This window comes from Musca vetustissima, unplaced genomic scaffold (genome assembly GCF_032173495.1).
Source record: "Musca vetustissima isolate MV318-11 ecotype Yass unplaced genomic scaffold, APGP_CSIRO_Mvet_v1 utg21637, whole genome shotgun sequence".
In the NCBI taxonomy this organism is placed as follows: Eukaryota; Metazoa; Arthropoda; class Insecta; order Diptera; family Muscidae; genus Musca; species Musca vetustissima.
Window position 1 is genome coordinate 147,599 of NW_026885325.1, and position 16,010 is coordinate 163,608.

The following is a 16,010-nucleotide window of genomic DNA, read 5'->3' on the forward strand; positions in this document are numbered from 1 at the left end:
ACAATTCAGCGCGTAATTGTCATTCATTCTGAATTAGCCATGATGGCGCCTTTACTCATCGTGTAAATACGCCTTGAAATTGTGGCCAATTAGAAAAAAAATTACAAAAATTTAATGGGTTGCCAGGACACCTTTATAACAAGAAAGATTGACAAAACAAATAGGTATTCCAATTAGCGCAAAATCCAATTAACAATTAAGTGGAGTACACACTAACAGTTTTGAATCAAAATTCTGAAATATAGAACCCAATAAATGAGACTTATATGATGTTTACACGGATTATAGTATATGGTTATTGTTCTTGACAATTTAAGTGGGGTACACACTATTGAATTTTGTAATAACGACATCGGTTTATTAATCAAAAGTCGTCTTTACAGTCGACAAAATATTTATATAACGTTTACACAGATAAAATCTAATGATCAATTTAAGTGGAGTACACACTAACGGTTCTGAATGACATTTCTGAAAAATACAACACAACAGACGAGATGTTTACACTAACAAAATTATATGATTATTTTTATTTACAATTTAAGTGGAGTACACATTATAGAATTTTTTGTAATGACAATTTTGGTTCAAAAATCTATTAATAAAAAACTATTTTAAGTGTGTTTTATACACTAATAAATTTTAATTTTATATATTAATAATAAAAATCAAATATAAGCGTATTATGATTTGTTGGATCTTTAGTAATTTAAGTATTGACCTTTATAAGTGCTATTTTCTGACCAATGTTTTTATAAAAAAAATACTACAAAATAATATAAAGAAGTTTTCACGTGTTGGAAAAAAAACAAAAACACATAAAATAATATTAATTAAATAGAAAATATAAAAAAAAATTACTGCAACAAATAATGAAATAAACACGTGTTTAATAAAAATAAAATAAGCAATAAATTATAATTATGAATAATTAAATACAAAATATATTATCACATTCCTCTAGGAATGTCAATTAACTACAACAACGTCCACATTAATCAATTAATCCCCAAAACAAGCAATAAAATAAATCAATCGAACGTATACTACTAATGACAAAAAAACGTCGCATTGTCTCGCGTCGTTGTACAATGTTTTCATTGTTATCATCGCCCCCTAAAACTCGTCCAATCACATTTCATTTTTTTAGCTTTGAAATGCATTCTAATTACTTTTTAATTCTACGACAAAAAAGACTACTCACAAAAGTGTGATTCATTCAATTAAAAAAAAACATAAACACACCAATAATAATGCCGCGTAAAATAAAAAAAAAAACCAAAAACAAGCTAGAAAATACAACAAAAAATTTCGCTGTGTTATATTATTGTTTTAAATAATAATATCTATCAAGCTAAACGACGATGATGATAAATTGCGTAATCTCTATTTCATTTTCCACCATATGCGAAAACGACGACATGGGATTTTATTGCAATTCACGTCGTTATTCGTCGTTGTCGTTTTTTTTTCTCCTTATATTACGACGCAGTGCACAAAATGGCAAACACACATAAGCAACCATATATTCTCGCTCTCAATAACAATATCTCTCGCTAGCTCGCTCTGTTGCCCTCTCACTTTATTTCTGCTACTCCTTTTTGTGGTCTTTTGACGATTTTGTATATTTTTGTTTTGTGAATTTATTTATTCTTGGAATCACATGTGCTTTTCTGGAGTTGTTGTTGTTGTTTTTGTTTCTTATCTATTTTGACAATGACAACATGTCAATGAAATATAGTTTTTTTTTCTTTATTATTTCATATTTACATAACAGTTTTTCTTTAGGAAAAAAAAATATTTGTGAATTTATTCGTGTAAATATTGATTTCTCCCTCGCACGTTCGCTCGCTCTCCCACTCTCAGTTTACTGTGTTTTTGTACGCCATTCACATCACACACCATTGACATGCTCATTTTGGCACCATTTTATACACGACCAATGAATGCAATGTTGCCAATTTAGCGTTTTTTTTTTCTATGGTAAATAAAAAAAAGAAATAAAGATTACTTTTAAATTTCAATAAATAGATAATAAAAAAATATTATTATGCAACAATTAATGAAACAAATATGAGTGAATATTTACTAAAATTAATAAATTAGAAATTAAATGATTGATGATTAAATGATGATGAATAAAATATCATTTACATCGAAATTTGTTTCTTGATAAAATCGTTATTAATTTGGAGAATGATAATGGGTCTGTTCCAAAGCCTGCAAGATTATATAATATCAAAGAACATAGAAACCGTAAAGACTCGAATTTAAATTATTTATCATAAATCGCCGCCTATCATCTGTCACACCGTTTGTATATATATTTTTGATCAGAATAAAATTCTATGCGATTTGGTTCACATATTTTTTAAACAAATGTATTCAAAAGTCCCCAAAAATCTGTTGCCGTTCCGCTTTCAGAGACCAAATTTGGAAAAATTCTCAATATCGATACCCGTTTTCAGATAGCCTCCATATAACGCTACCACCTAAGTTCGGTATTTTGGGCATGGTTTTGAGCTCCAATTTGATATTCTTGGGTTCTCATTGACGAATCTTCTTACCAAAAATTATCGATATCTATTCCCGTTTTGAGATAGCCCCTTTTTATGAAGGTATCGCTATATTTTTGGAATTTTGAGGTTTTTAGAGATTCTTTTTTATGTTTAGTGTTCTCTGGTGATGGTAAATCTTGCAACCAAAAATTATCAATATCGGTCTACATTTTGATGTAAGTAGCTTTCATTCCGAAGTTTTCAGCCCCCTTTTTAATACTGAATTGGCTGTATTTCAGCATTACGTAGTAACTCTAATTTGTTGGGCAAACAACTTCAAAAAGGGTTTTTGGTATATTCAAGATCAACCTGAGGTTCTGTAATTTGCAGAACCTTAAAACTGTTCTTAGCAGTTTTCTTCATCGACGCGAACGAAGCAGAACTTTGACGACTGCGTGGGTCTCTTAGCTGCAAGTTGTTGTCCGTCCGAGTACCTCATTCTCTTCACAGCTCTTGGCTGTGATCGAGATTCGGTTACCGGGGTTACAATTGCCGCATAGATAGGCCCAGTCGACGCAGGCACCTGCTTCGCGCTCGCTACCTTTGGAGCATCCACCAACAACAGCCCAATTGTCCCAAACTTGGATATCGGTTTCGACATCTCGGCAGAGGTTGGATTTCCAGAGGGACATAGTGCCTTATCCGCCTTTTTACGGGCTCTCCGTCGGGCTGACTTCGACAGTCCCATACCCTCCGTCTTCGTGGAGACGTCTGGTGTACTCAGTTTATTCTTGGGGGGCACTGAGGGCATAGATGTCTCAGCCACCAACTTCCAAGATGTGCTAGGACCTCTAACAGTTTTCTCCTTATTTGGAGGGGCTACGGTGGTGGTGGTCTTCGCACTAGATCTAGGAATCCTTTCAATCAAGAAGTCCTTCGCTATATCATTCGGAGGTTCCTCAAAAGGAACGAACTCCTTATCCGTGATGGAGTCGCTGTCCCGTCCAATAAACCGGTTGCAGTAGTTAACCGCTCTCCGGTACATCTTCTTGGCAGCGATCTCCTTGGCGTTGAATTGTCTTGCAGTTCCTGGCACTGATGATTCATCTATCATAACGACGGGAGTCTCATCAGTCCCAGTCTCCTGAGAAGGGTTAACACATCAGCTGGGATGAGACTCACCTTGTTTCGGAGGAGACACCAGGATACACTGTAGTTTCCATGATGTCTTCCTCGCCTGGAAAGTTGAGTCGTCCCAGAGTTGATTCGGGAGGCTCTCCTGACTAAGTTGGAAGGAGCCGGTTTCCTTTAATAAGTTGATCAGAAGATCCGTCTGCCTCTCAAGGCTTTCGTTCACGTCGTCAACGAGAGTAACAGGACTTGAGGCAAAAGATTGGTCCAGGGGAATAACTTGGGTCGTCAACATGTGTGGGGATTCATTGAAGTCTGACCTTGTAGAGTTGTAGAATGAGGGTGCCAAGGTAGCAACACCTGCATCAGTCGAAAAATCGCATACAAAATGAAAGCACACATTTATAATTTTTACATTGTAAAAAATTGCGGATGATTTTTTTTGAACACCTGTTTCTATATGAAGGAGTTGCCACATCGAAACAAAATTTTTGGAAGAGATGGAAGTTTCCAAAACACTTAACTTTTTTTCTGCTTATACCGCGCTTTTTGTGCTAACTTTCGGAACTGGCCTCGTAGTATTGGGCTACCCACTATTTGCAACCTGTGGATGTGTCCGTTAGCATTCAGCTCTGCTCCCCGAAAGGGGAAGGTTCCTTGCCAGATTTATTTCGTTTCGCAATCTTGCGCAACCTTTTACCATATCAAAAAATTAAGAGTGATAAACTACCATATTCAGATTTTTTTACGTTTTTAAAAAAGGCTGTTATTTCCATTTTTTCAGGCAATGATTTCTAAAAATTACTGCTCTTATCGATTTTCTTGTATTTATTTATTTTTTTTATAATTAAAATACATTATATTTTCTACGTTCACAGAAATTACGTTTTTCCCCCCACTAAGTTGACATCACTGAAATATTTATTATAGCCGACGAGAGAACAATGTGTGTATCCACCGAAAAAAGCAATACGAAATTTGGCATATGGCAATTTCAGACATGTTTCGTTGTTTATATGGTGTGCTCTGTCTTGCCGAAGCTCTCTCTTTCTCTGTCCCCTCATTTTTGTATATAATTGGCAAAATACAAGTTTTGTTGAGAGAGAGAGAGAGAGGTGGAATGTCAATGGCTCCATTGTGTACATCTGTCCACTCTCGCTCTCTCTCTCTCTCCCACTCTATGAAAAACAGTGTTGCCGTTTGTAAGCCATTGAAGGCCAATATACAGAAAAAACTTGTTTATAAACAAAAAACACAATCAGTCCAGTCCAGTCAGAAGGCAAATGTAGAAAAAATAACAAAAACACCAATTATATTAAGATATAATGGAAAGTTGGCGCGCTTTTTTATTATTGTTTGTTCAATCCCATTCAGAATGCATGAAATAAATAACTCTCTGCCGACATTAACAGAAAAAAAAAATACAAAACACATTGTATTTTTTGTTTGTTTATAAACTAAGGAATAAAAGAAAGATGAAAAAAAATACCACAACAACATAGACTAAGGTTAAATTAATTTCGAAATTATGGCGGGAAAAAATAGTTTGTTGATTTGTTGTTATGCTTTGCGGAAAGAGCCGCGATAATGACAGCAGATCGTATAGTAACAGCTTTTGGCGCCTTTTTTTAACACATCAAATTTGTTTAGAGAAAACACATAATTTAAATTGTTGATTTTACTGTAAATAATGACAATTAAAGGCCAGTGTGAAATTGTCAGTAAAAATTCATAAATCTCTATGATCATGCTTGCGGTGACATTGCAAGTGGGGAGTGCATTTACACTAAATGCGTTATTTAAAATAAATAAATAACTCCATAGAACATGGTTGAACCCTTAGACAATTTTGTGATAATTGGTCGGCTTCCAGGGACTATAATAAGGTCATTCAGGAAGACCAACTGCAAATCAGCTGATTTTGATCAATTATTGTGAATTGATATCAGTTTGCCATTGGACTTGAGTTAAAACCGCTGACTTTCGCTTCCTAGGAGACCTTAGGAACTAAGCATGACCTATAAATAAGGTCACAAAGAGAGACCAGCTGATTATCGATACCTCTCAAGTTTGCTGTCAAAATGCATTATTGTGAATTGACTTCCATTATGAAAACGTAAACAAAGTCGAAATTTTTGACATTAGACTTGAGAAAAAACAGCTGTTTTCCGATTTCGATTGCTATCTTGGTGACCTTATTAATAGATCTTGGAACTAAGAACCCAAAATGCTTACTGATAACCCTCTTTCAGTTGGAAATTTCTGCAAAAATCTTCAAAATACCGAAAATTGGGAGACAGCTTTATATGGAAGCAATGCCAAAACGATGACCGATGCTGATAATTTTTAGTTGGAAGTTTTGCCACCAAGAATATCAAATTAAAATCTAAAAACCTCAAAATACTGACAATGTGACGGTGTAGATTGCTTCAATAAACCCATTTCGTAGTTCAGCTAAAAAAAAGTACTCATTGTCGGAATAATTTTTATGTAATCCATATCTTTTATATCCACAACAGATACAACGGTTCAAATAACCGGATTTTCGATTCCTCCAATTATTTTTTATTATATTTGCAGATTTGGATTAAATTAAAAAAAAAAAAAATCAACGATTTCATTGTTCGGAAAAATATTCATATGACAATTTTCCGACTAATATTCGGATATTTTTATACCTTTTTCAAAATAAAAGATTTCGACCAAAATTCGATAAAATTCAAATTCTGAGATTTCATTCTTGGTTTTTTTATCCTCCTGTAGAAAAATAATTTTCCGACCAATTTTTTTTTTTTTGTATTTTTTGACATTTTTTCTGAAAATATCCGTGCAAATTGTGAATATTTTCAGTTATTTCATTATTCGTTGAAATTTTCACCCGCTAGAAAATATACATAGCTAATTCTCCTGCTGGAAACCAATTTCCCCAACATTTTTCTTATTTTTGGTATTTTCGTACATTTCTCTAAATTTCAACCAAATTTCGATAAAATTCAAATTCTGCGATTTCATTTTTTATATTCGTTAAACATTTTTTTCGTCTTTTTTCCGACCAAGTTTTTGGTATTTTCGGAACTTTTTTCGTAGTATAATAAATATTCATCGAAAATTTCACCCGCTAAAAAATAATCATAGCTATCCTACTGCTGGAAACCAATTTTTTTAGGATATTTTCGTACATTTCTCTTAGTGTAATACAATTTCCGTCCACATTTTGGATATTTTCAGTTATTTTATTCTTCATTGGAAATTCCGAACGCATCAAAATATTCATACATGTCGTTTTTCTCCTATATCGCAGTGTATATATCCTCCGGCAAGTTACCAATTTCCCGGGCATTTTTTTTTTTTTTTTTTTGGTTATTGAGATATTGAATATTTTCATTGTTCGTTGAAAATTCCAAAATATTTATAGCATGTCGTTTCTCCTCCTACATAGCTGTATATATGATAACCTTCCGCAGGAAACCAATTTCCCGACCATTTTTTTTTTTTTTTTTGGTATTATCTGACCTTTTTTCTTTGTATAATCCCAATTCCATTCAAATTTTACATATTTTCAGTAATTTGGATATTTTGAGTAATGTTTATGTTCATTGGCAGTATCTTGCGCAGCAAAATATTTTTAAAATAATTCTGTTTGATGTTGATTCGGCTGAAGGTCATTGAAAAAAACTTTTGTCTATGTTATTCTTTTTTTTGCTCCTACAATTATTTCGCGCTCAATTTTTGGCTTCACTTTTTTCAAACCACTTGGCCAAGTTTTTAGTTCCAAATTCGACGACAATTTGTTATGCCACTTTTCAGTATGATCTGAGGATTTTAGATTAATATTTTGCTCTTCTTGAAGTACATACATATATTGTAATAATTAAGTACTGTCAATATTATGAAATAAAAACAAATTCGGCATCAGATCCATTTTTTACACCTTTGCCCTGATTTTTTAGTTGTAATATATACTATGATTAATGTCAATCCATAAATATTTGCCATCACGACAAATTAAATTTTCCCTCGAATGCCAGAAAAATTACATCTAAACTCTACAACAATCAGATTATAACTGATTAAAGCAAAATATGAAATTTCACATGCTGCTGCATGTACACACAACAACAAGTACCACACTCATTATTATCCCCCCAAAACACACACACATTACACTTTCATGCGACACCGTTGTCGTCCGTAGTCCTCGTCATTTATTTTAATTCACTTAATTTCATTACGACGGCGACGACGACAACAACAGGCGACCAAAAAAAAAGCAAACAAATCCAATCCAATAATACCAAACACCTTTGACGACAACAACGACGATGACTTGCGAGGTGTCAGTGGAAAAAAAAAACGAAACAAAATTGTCAACAAAATAATAGGAAATCACTCTCTTCCCTATATTTTTTTCTGTTACTACTACTCCTTTACATTCTTCTCCCCTCCTGCTCCATTGTTGCCTACTTTTTTTGGCATAACCCAACATGACTAATATTTTTAATACACAGCCAGTCAGTCACACAATAAAAATTGACAAAAACAATACCACCCACCTCCCTCACCCTCTTGCTGAATATAAAAAATAAATAAATATATCTATGTACCTGTTGCATACTTCTATTCACTTACAAATGTGGATTAAATTCCCCCAAAAAATGTTTTTTTTTCTTTTGCTTTGTCTTTATAACATATGACCGGCACAAGTCGCCCCCTACCTTTACACGCGACAATCATATGCTGCCGCCTGTGAGAATAAAAATCGTATCCAAAAAAATCTGACTTAAATCCTTATGATTTTTTTTTTGCTACTTTTGTGTTTGTCTCCTCTTCATACAGGTTTTGACATTCGAAAATAAATTAAAGGTAGACAAAAAATCTAAATAAAAACATATAAATAATGGATGTAATAAAACTACTTTTGATGTAACCCTTATAATTGTGTACACACCAAAGAAACCCTGGAGAGAGAGAGCTGAACTCGGAGAAATACCGTATTTTTTCTGCCATAATCACGCTCTCTCTCTCTCCATCTTTTTTCATTTATGGTATTTTGTTTTTATATAATATACACGCTCTCATCATTCACATAGCTGTATTTCCCCTTAAATGTGTTGATGTTCTCCTGAGAGCCACAATTCTCTCTCTCTCTCTGTCACAATTCACAGGGTTGGTTGATTGGTTTTAACGGCGCTCTGCTTCTTTCACATACTGCAGACAGCAGAGATAGTTGTATATGACCGCAACGCCGTCCGTCATCATATACAAAGCCAGAAAACAACAACAAACTAATGTAAATATATCCCTTTTCTCTCTTCGTATATATTTATTTACAAAAAAAAACAAAACAGAAGAGGGGGAAGAAAACCGGTTTTTCATTTTTATATATAGAAAAGACCAAATGAAATACACAAACAACTACAACGTATAATAAAAATCAGGCTCAATATATTGTATAAAAATTTTCAGGCCATGTTGCCAAATTTCACTTTAAAATAAAAAAACAGGCATGGAAAATAAGAAAATGTGCAAGGCTGCAGTTTGGAAGGATGAAATTATTAATGACACTTTAAAAAAAATAATTAAAAATTGAAAATAAAAATTTATTTTTTTTTCTGTTTTAAAGGGGAGGGCCAAGTGGGAAATTAAATTAATGGTGATCTAAAAAAATAATTCAAATGCAATGGCATTTCAAAAATTACTCTCTTCTCTAATTGATTTTTTTCCATTCCATTTTGTTGTTGTTTTTTTTGCCTTTTTTTAATTCGCACTAATATGCAGCAAACAACAAAAAATGGCAATAAACACTGCGCCAAGCTGGCTGGCTAGCTAACTGATTTTAATGCTATTTGCTGCCCCGATTGCTTTGCTAGCTGGCTGGGCATAATTTGAATGAATTGGATTTGCTTTGCTTGCGTTCGGATGATTGGTGTTTGACTCATGCACACATAATAACAACAACAAACAACAAAATTATTGTGTTTATTATTGGTCGTCGATAACTGACTGCTAAAATAGTAGCAGCTGATGTTGATGATGACGCGATGACAGCGTGTGCATGCATGCATAGAAATGTCTAAATTGTTTATTGTGGACTTTGATGCGTTGCGCGCGTTATTGTGTGTTCGTTTGTTTGGTTTAGATGATGACACATAAAAACAGGTGTTTTTTAATTTTGCGATTCCGTAATACAAATAACTAGGAAATTTATCGGAAAAAAGACATTGACATTTACAGTACGGTCTGGTTAAGTGAAATTGGAAGAAAAAAATATTTAATTAAAAATAAGTGAATTAACAAACGACCATATTGTTGGATTTTTTTTCGGTTTTGATGGAAATTGAATTTTATATTTTTTAAATAAAATTTTTAGTTACTTTCTATAAAAAAAATCCAAACAATTTTTTGGGTATTTTTTACGACTACAAATTGGTACTTTCAGTTTTTTTTTTTTTTTTTCAAATATACTTAGTATTATTATTCTAAATCAATTAATAAAAAACTTCTCCCACAAAACCAAAAAACGGCCAAAATCAATTTTTTTTGATATTTTCGGAATCTACCAACTATTTTTAGCAGTTATATTCAAAATTAATAAAATACGACTAAAAATTTATTTTTAGCAATATTAATAAAATACGACTAAAAATATTTCACAATTGTTATCATCTATTAATTTTTTTTGTTGTTGTGCAATTCCTATGAAATTTGTGTGTTATATTTTTCTAATTGTTTAATTAAAAAAAAATCCGACCAAAAATGTTGGGTATTTTATCGACCAATTTTTTTTTCGGATTTTATTAAAATTGTGTGTTATATTTTTTCAAATGTTTAATTTTTTACCATAAAAATTCCGACCAATTTTATTTTTTCCAACCACATCTTTTCTAGCAAAATTCCATAAATAATTATTTTTTGGATTTTATGAAATTTGTGTGTTATATTTTTGTAACTGTTTAATTTTTATTCCCTAGAAAAAATAATTCCGACCAAAATTTTTGGGCATTTTTGTCGACAATTATTTTAAGACTATATTATAATTGTATGTTATATTATATATGATAGAAATTTTTTGACCATTTTTTTTAATTTCATAAAATATCTATGTCTTATTTTTTTTAATTGTTTAATTTTTACCCAATTCCGATCAAAAATTTTGGATATTTTTTCGACCATTTTTTTTTTTTTTTGATTTTATGTATGTTATATTTTTTAACTGTTAAATTTGTACCAAAAAAAAATACCAATTTTTTGGGTATTTTTCGACCATTATTTTTTTTTTTTTTTGATTTTGTTGCAAAATTCTTTTTCTAATTTTTTCATTTGTATAAATTCCGACCAAAAATGTTGGTATTTTTTCGACTATATTTTTTTGGATTTATTGCAAAATTCAAAAAATCCATTATTATTTTTTTACCAAAAAAATGTTTGGGTATCTTTGTTTTTTGATCAAATTTATTTGATATTTTCGGGTTATATTCTTTAAAAAAATCCGACCAATTTTTTTAGTCTTCTGGATTTAATAAAATTGTTTTTTTTTTCATTTTCAATTTTTTCTTTCATAACGAGTTTTTCAATTGACCTAGAGCCAACCAAAAATCCACAATAATTTTTTCTTTCCCAAAAAAAAAAAAAAAAAAAAAATCTGACCAAAAAAAAGTTTTTTTTTTCGACCCATTTTTAGATATTTTCGCATTTTACTGTAACAATATACTAAATTAAAAAAAAATCCTAACAAAAATTTTTTTTGGATTTTTGTTTTTTAATACATACAAAAATTTTGACCAATTTTGAAAATTATCTAAGATTTTCAAGACTTCGTACAAAAAAAAAAAATACTTATTTCGGGGTATTTTTCTATTTAGCTACTATGACTTAAGTTTTCTTCAGGTTTTGGCCTTTTGTCCAAAACCGAACAATTTAGTATTTTTAAAGTTTAAATTACATTTTTCTAATCGTCTTTAATATAATTGGGCGTTCCTTTAATCTAATGATTTCGACCAATTTTTAAGTTTCAAATTACCAAGCCTTTTGCAGCATTTTCCACAAAATTATTTTTTTTAATAAATTCTCGCTATCCCTTTTTTCTAACTAAAATTCCCTTACTTAACCATATATCCCGTAAATTCTAAATATTCTAAAACATCTCCCATCTCTTGGTAATTTCCAACGAAAAATTCCCATTGAAATCCCATATTTCTATAAATCCTCTTTATAGTTGTTGTTATTGTATTTTTTTTCTCCCATTTAAATATACTCTCTTATTATAACAATAATAATGTCACTTGTATAAATTTTCCTATACATAATTAGGTCAATGTGCACACTTTTTTCCCCGGTATGTGTGTGTGTGTGAATGATTGCTCATTCTTGCATGTCAAAAAAAAAAAACACCTCTGAACAACAACAACAAAAAGAAAAGATAAAAAAAGAAATTTCAAAGTCATTGAACTTTTTGTACGTACTACTTACTACTGCTAGAGATGATGAACAAGAAGATGCTTGATTGCTCTTGCTACTACTCTGCTGCAGTACAAATTCTTGGAAAGGTCGACCATCAATTGTAATACAAAAAAAAATAAATAAAAAACAAAACAAAAGATTCTTGTAAACAACAACAACAATACACTTAAAGAGTCAGTAAGAAGTCGTCTGAAGTTTATGGGGTTTCTAACAAAATTCGTAAAAAAAACCCGAAAACAAACCACAAGTTAAATGGTTGGGCTGGATGAGGAAATACGTAACATAATGCTGCTATGTTGTTAAATCTTGTTCATTTTTGTTCGTTGCTGCTTCTTCTTTTTTCCATCTTGTTTTTTTTACTATAATCCCCCAGTCACAGAGACAAACAGCCATACCAGACAGCAAGCAAGCATCATCATGAAGTCATAAAAGTTATGATGATTGTATTTTTTTTTTCAAATGAAAAAATAATGTTTACTTTTGCAAGAATTCCTTCTAACAATAAAAACAACAACAACGAGAGAAAAAAAGAACATCTGTCTGCCTGCCGCAAAACAAAACAAAAAAAATCATAACAAACCAATACCACAACGACGGAGACGTCGACTATCATTGACGCCGTCATACGCCATAATCATAATCTAGGCGCCGTTGACGCCATGCATTGTGTTCAATCATTCATGAACTTTTGGCGATGTCGATGATATTTCGTCACAATTTGCGTTGCGTTTTCCCCAAACTCTAGTTGTTGTTGTTTTCAATACCTTTTTTGTTTTTTACTTCCTCTAATATTCAACACTTTGTTTATATTTCTAACAAAAAAAGAAGAGGAAAAAAGGGTATGGGCTTTTTTGCTGTCAGTATCTATTATTGTATTGTTGTTGATGGTGGTGTGTCGGTGTGTGCAGAATTGTGCACAACCTACATTGCTTTGTGATGTTTGTTGTTATTGTTGTTCCATATGCATGAACACAACCAACCATGCGGTTGCTGCTATTTATAGACAATGTAGGTAAATTTTTTCAAGGCTAAATAATTGTATAAAAAATGTTTTGCATCGTTTTCTTCCTCATTTACTCTCCCTCCCCCTTCACATGCATAACTATTCTGTAATAAATACAAACGAAAAAAACTTTTTTTGCTCTTAAATTTGTAACAATGGTAATATTTTTTTGTTGAAAAAAAAACTTTTTTCCTCTTCTCTTTTTGTATTCTTCTTCTTCTGTTTTTTACTTGGATGACATTTTGGGGGGTTCTATACATTTCCAGTACTTTGCTGCAGAGCAATTCTGGGTACATATTCTGTTTTTTGCAAATACTATGTACCTCCTTCATAAAGGTCAACCATCGTATAATACCCTAGGGTTCACAACAGTGTTGCCACATCGCAAATAATTTAAGTCGTGGGGGGGATTATTTACAAAATCCCTAATTTAAATGGGGGGAAAAAATTAAAGAGATAATAATTTATAATTTATAGATATTTTATTTTTTAATATAAATCAAGAAAATGTTGTCAGATTGTGAGACAATTTCATATTTAAAAACTATGTACCTCTTTCATAAAGGTCAACCATCGTATAAAACCCAACACAACAGTGTTGCCACATCTCAAAAAAATGTTGGACATGGGAGGATTATTTATCCCTAAAATAAATGGGGAACATTTAAGAGATAATTTATGATAAAATGTAAATGGAGTTGCAACACTGTGAAAAAATAATTGGGGGATTTTGTAAAAAATAATAACAATGTAAAAAAATTTCATATTTATTGTTGGAATATCTCTTTGGATATAATTTTGGGTTTATTGTAAAAAAATTAATTACGGATATTATTTAAAAAATCCCAATATAAATAATACAAAGTGAAAACAATGTAAATATAGTGTAAAATAAGTAAAATTGTTACCAGATTGCAAACAATTTAAAATAAATAATTTACCAAATCTCCAATTTGTATTTACAAAGTGGACATTTTCAATAATTTTGGAATATTTTTGATTACACAATTACGGATTTGTACAAACATTTCCATGATTTATACACGGAAATGTTGCCAGATTATAAAGAATTTAATTTGGAGAGATAATTTATAAAATCCCAAATTTTTATTAGGAAGTTAAAAAGTTGAAGAGAAGATTTTCAATATCAATTTTAAAATGTAAAGGATATAAAAAAAAACTTTATATTATAAAAAAGTAGCTTCCAATTTGTTTTATAATTAAAAAAATAACAATTATTTGCAACATAATGCCGACCAAATTTTTGTTTGTGGATTTTTTTTTTTTAATTTTAACAAAGTGAAATTGAACATTTATTTTTTTTAATTCTACATAAATTGGCAAATATTTCTTCACGTAATTTTTCAAAAATTTGTTCATTGTGAAACATAATTTTTCCGACCAATTTTTTTTTGTACTGGATTTTAAGTCACTTTTTTTGCTATTTATTTATTAATTTGGCATTCTGAGGTTCCAAAGGGAAGGAAAAGACATTACATAAATATTTTGCAGCTTTGAACCCCAAAATTCCAATTTAAATTTTTTTTTCTGAAAAGAAAAAATAGTATTGACCAATATTGCTCCCGACAATTGTTTTTTATTTTTTATTGTACACAAAATTGTCATTTTGGTTAATTTTTTTTCAATTTTCGACCACTTTTAATATTTACACATGTTTGCCTCTTTCGTATTTCAAGTAATAAAAATTGTCTAATTGAACAATTTTCATTTCATTATAAAATAAAAAAAAAAAACAATTTTGTTCTTGTCTTTAAAATTCTTATCTTTCCCCATTTTTTTTTAAATATATTTCCCACAACAAATTGGCAACTCTCCCACTTCTTTGTTGCAAAATAAAAGTTAAATAGCCCTCGTGTTTTGTGTGTATTCTACCGGTCGATTTTTGTTCGTCGTGTCTGTTCTCTTTTATTTTTGTTGTTATTGTTGTTGCTGCTGCTGCTGCGCAAACATTATTTGTATTTGACACTTAACTTTAGTACCCATTTTTTTTCCTTGTCAAGTGACGACATTGCCAAAGAAACCAGGAAAAAAGAACAACATTTATTGTGTTTTGCACGATGCCACAAAACAAATAATAACACCTCACTTTTTTTGCTTTTCTTCTACGTCAAACATTAAAAATCAAATGCTAAATAATAATAATTTCATTTCCCAAAAAACGACGAAACGAAACTTCATTATTATCATTGTTATGCATTCATTTGATGACGACAAAAATTTTCTTGTTTGGTTGGTACACACACGCATTTACAAACATACATAAAATAACTGGCGTACTATGCATATGCCCCCATACATACACGCACACACACAATGCCTATTATGTATAACCATTATTGAGAAGGGCAATATGTGTGATGTGTACACAAAAAGAGACAAGAGAGAACAAAAGGTACAATGGCAGCATCAACGACGGCGACGACTACAAAGGCAACACACAATGGCACATAGGGCCGATTGGCGACGACGGCGGCGACGTCAACATATCACATTGGGGGTATATAGAAAAAAAAAAGAACATGCACACACACAACTTACATAAACACACGTACATACATATATAAAATAAATGGCATTTCGTTTCAACAAACGACGACGACGGCGACAAGAACGAAGTTCAACATCATCACTGAAGAACGAACCAACCAACCATCATCATCGTTGTCACCAACAAACGACCAACCAACCGACCACACCACCACTGCCTTCATTCCTCAATTGAAATGAGTATGAAAATATTATGTGTATTGTTGTATGAGACGACGATGGTTGTGTTTTTGTCTCGTCGGCTTTTTTTAGAAGAAGAAACACAATTTCTTCTTGTTGTTGGTCTTTTTCTTCATGTTCCTTTTACTTGTTCTGTAGTGTGTATCAACAGTGTTGCCTGTCTGGTTTAG

At 31.4% G+C, this 16,010-nt stretch overlaps 2 protein-coding genes across 2 annotated transcripts in view; one reads left to right on the top strand and one right to left on the bottom strand.

Annotated features, from left to right (window-relative positions):
* The window catches only part of LOC133332524 (26S proteasome regulatory subunit 8), a 272,100-nt gene that overhangs the window by 53,554 nt on the left and 202,536 nt on the right, over positions 1–16,010 (bottom strand). The gene's annotated exons all lie outside the window — the stretch shown is intronic.
* Positions 1–16,010, top strand: part of LOC133332523 (high mobility group protein DSP1) — a 55,983-nt gene that overhangs the window by 1,896 nt on the left and 38,077 nt on the right. The window lies entirely within an intron of this gene.